The 4,011-nt window shown below is 37.4% G+C and overlaps 2 long non-coding RNA genes across 2 annotated transcripts in view; one reads left to right on the top strand and one right to left on the bottom strand.

The window, feature by feature from the left end:
• Positions 1 to 4,011, bottom strand: part of LOC128250082 (uncharacterized) — a 105,105-nt gene that overhangs the window by 10,064 nt on the left and 91,030 nt on the right. The gene's annotated exons all lie outside the window — the stretch shown is intronic.
• The window catches only part of LOC128250083 (uncharacterized), a 62,083-nt gene that overhangs the window by 7,664 nt on the left and 50,408 nt on the right, over positions 1 to 4,011 (top strand). The gene's annotated exons all lie outside the window — the stretch shown is intronic.

Genomic DNA, 4,011 nt, shown 5'->3' with positions numbered 1-4,011 from the left:
ACACACACACACACACACACACACACACACACACACACACACACACACACACACACATCTATAATATATATATCTATATATATATATATCCGATTGGCTTTCGCAAACTCTGCCGTCAAGAAAATGTATTTGTATCTTCTGTTATGGTTGTGTGTATATATATATATCAAGCTATATATTGATATATATACTTTACTGATATACCATAATTACTTCTGAATCAGCCAATATATTGCAGTATACTCTAGCAATATTCCAAGTGCAACGAGTCGTACATTGTTTCATGTATGAATAATATATTATATACGTATGCGTAGCAACCAATATTTTACTTGTTATTAATATATCATAGCTGAATGTGTTTCAAGCGTTATAGATAAATATATACTGCTTGCTGGCATTAGTGATATAGCTATGTGGATATCGGTCGATGTGTTACTATATACGTTAGTTATAAACTTGTGTGTATATATATATATATACATACATACATACACGTACTGATTTGTATTTGCGTGTATCAGTTAATATATCGTTGCTTATATCCCATAAGTTTGAAATGAAATTTAGGTCATGTGTAAATATGTATATGACTGAATATGCGTATTCATCAGATATCGATATTATCTGTGTGTGTGTGTGTGTGTGTGTGTGTGTGTGTGTGTGTGTGTGTGTGCGTGCGTGCGTGTGTGTGTGTGTGTGTGTTGATGCGTATATTAAGGAACATATTGCTCCTGGCGTTACAAATCTACTACTGTATATATATGTCTATCACAACATATGTTCGCTGTTGCTTTTCGAAATATATACAACCTATGATTGTATGAATGTATGTTTGTATGTTTACGCATTCTCTCTCTCTCTCTCGTTCTCTCTATACATACATACATACATACATACATACGAGGTTGTGCTGAAATGTTCCTGGCTTTAAGGGAGTCATGGAAGGCCTGGCTGGAGACCTAACATTCTGAGTTCTTTTACAGGGCTTAGAAAAGCTGAAGGACCGCTGCAATCAGTGTGTGGATCTGAGAGGGGAATATGTTGAATAAAGTCATAATTAACTGATCCTCCTCTATTTTCTTTTACCCAAAACCAGGAACTTTTCAATACCCACCTCGTATATATCGACTAGCTTTTGAACTTTCCGTCAACCAAATATGTATAGCTAAATACTTACTTACTTGCATACATACATACACATATCCGTGTGTGCGCACACACACGAAGTACACACACACACGAAGTACACACACACACGAAGTACACACACACACACACACACACATTACATTTGAAGCAAAGTCCCGTCGCATTTTTGACATGATCTCTGATGTTAGTTGTTCAGTACTTGCGGTAAAAGATGTATTAATTTTTATATCTTAATATTTTATTTTTACCTTTCTTTGCAAAAATTTTCCACAGTGGTTAAATTCTGATTTCGTTTTACTCTTTTAAAATGAGTTTAGATCAGACCTATATCAGACTCTGCAGGACAACTCAAAAGGGTTCTTCAGCAATGGAAATAGCAAGAAATATCCGTTCTGTCTGTGGAAATGAACCCTTAATTATCCAGATACGCCAGCAATGGTTTGGCGAGTTTCACTCAAGAATTTTTTTCTGTTGCAGACTCTCCTTCATCTAGACGACTAGGTTCTGCTGTTATTGAGTTTCTGAAAACCGTATTTGAGAAAAGGCCAAAGTAAACTACACAAATATTCGCAAAACTGTTCGATTAAAGTCACATCTAGACAATAAAACGCCTTCCTGAATTCGAGAAAGCATCTAAACTTGATCATCCGACTGCTTCTTATTTTAATCAAATACTTTTAAGCTCTCTTACGGTTAGGTAGACTACACATGTTGGGAATTAAGCAATGTTAGTGACAGCGGTAGGAAACGAACACTCAGTCTGTTTGTTTGTCCATTGTTCCCAGAGGTCACTCTCAAAAATCGAGACCCTCGAAAATCAAGTGATTCTTAGCCGAAGTCCATTTAAAATTTCCTTGTTAAAATTTTACGTGCAACACAAAATATACACTGCACAAAATATTTTAATCTTTTTTTGTATAATTCCTAATAATACTTATAAAAATACAGTAGGATGTTTTTTATATCTACAGCGAACGGTTAGTGCCTGTTTACGGTTAGGTGGACTAGGCATGTTGGGAATTAAGCAATGTTAGTGACAGCGGCAGTAAATGAACCCTCACTGTTGGTTGTCCGTTATTCCCAGAGGTCGCACTCGAAAATGGAGACTGCATAGAGTAGTGATTCTCGACTAAGGTCCATATAACCTTTGAGGGTCCATATAAGATTTTGCTAAAATTTAAGTGAAATACAAGATGGCGAGACGGAAGAATCGTTAAGCACGCTGGCAGCATTTCGTCAGTCAGCACGTTATGGGTTCAAATACCGCCGAGGTCAACTTATCCTTTCATCCTTTCAGGGGTCGATAAATTAAGTACCAGTTGAACACTGGGGTCAATGTAATCGAATAGCACAATCCTCCAAGATTTCTGGTCTTGTGCCAAAATTTGAAACCAAAATTTATGTGCAGTAAATTACTTCTACACAAAATATTTTTTCTATATACCACCTAATGTTATTTAATTATAGAAAGTGATTTTTTAGACATTAAATGGTTATGAGGGATTACCGGAATAAAATAGGAACCTTAGGTAAAAAAAAGTGGCTAAAAGACACTGGTTTCGAGAGCAAAAGGTTTCTTAATTATGAAGCGGTTAAAATGACATTGAGTGTATTTTTTAGGCTCGAAATCTGAAAAAAATTATGTTTGAGGGACCAACAATCTGCCAAATGGACGGGATCATGTGGTTAATAATGAATGAGGGAAAATATCATCTTTATTAAATATATCAGTTAAGACCAAAGAAGCGTATTTGTTCTATCGGTCTCTTTTTGCCGAACTGCTAAGTTACAGAGACGTAAATAAACAAACAACGGTCGGCCCGGAGGCTTTAGTACAAGATACTTCCCCCAAAGTGCTGCGCAATGGAATGGAACCCCAAATCCCACGGTCGGGAAGCAAGCTTCTTACACACACACACACACACACACATGCATGCACGCACAAGCCCTGTATATTGCTTCTGGTGTTATTTACTGTAAACTAAATGTTACTTTCTCTCCTACAAACGCCGTTCTTAAGATCTTTTATGTAATATCAACTTACACTTCATCAACCGACCAACCAACAAACCAACCAGCCAGCCAGCCAGCCGACCGACCGACCAGCCAACCAGCCAGCGCTCCCTTCTTCCAGATCTAAAACCAGTCAGTAATCACTGCTGGATTCTTTACTTAAACGTATACTTTACAATGATTACAAGGTGCATTCGGTTTAAAGCTGCACTTCCCACCTCTTCCTTCCAACAACCGCTGCACACACTGACTCTCTTCCTCTCTCTCTCTCTCTCTCCATTTACAGTTTGCGACTTGTTAATGCCTAGGTATATGTTTGAGACGCAAGAAGATATGACTCTCCGTACCGCTTTCTTGTTATGTCTCTCGCAGTCTCTGTATTTCTATCTTTACTTTTCTCTCTCTCTGGCTCTTTTCTCTCTTTCATTCTGTCATTTTCTCTCTCTTTCACTCTGTCATCCTCTCCTAAAATGTCTTCACCCGTTGCATGCGAACTAATGATCAATTAATACTGACCAGGTAGGCAGTCGATGTCAAAGTGTAATGCTGGAGGCTCCTATCGTTATCTGAGCTTTTCTCTTCGGTGTAACAACAAAAACAGCAACAACAACAACAACAACAATACCAAATATAAAAAAAAAACAACAACAACAATACCAACAACGAGAGCAATAAAAACAACAAAATTATAAACAGCAACACCACCACCACCACCACCACCACCAATAACATCAACACCTTCTCCATCACCAACACCTTCGCAATTACCACAACTAACAACAACAATAATAATAATAATAATAATAGCAGCAGAAACATGAACAGGAACATCAACGACAAAACAAG

This window comes from Octopus bimaculoides, chromosome 19 (genome assembly GCF_001194135.2).
Source record: "Octopus bimaculoides isolate UCB-OBI-ISO-001 chromosome 19, ASM119413v2, whole genome shotgun sequence".
NCBI classification, from domain to species: domain Eukaryota; kingdom Metazoa; phylum Mollusca; class Cephalopoda; order Octopoda; family Octopodidae; genus Octopus; species Octopus bimaculoides.
This window is presented reverse-complemented; position numbering and strand designations above follow the sequence as displayed.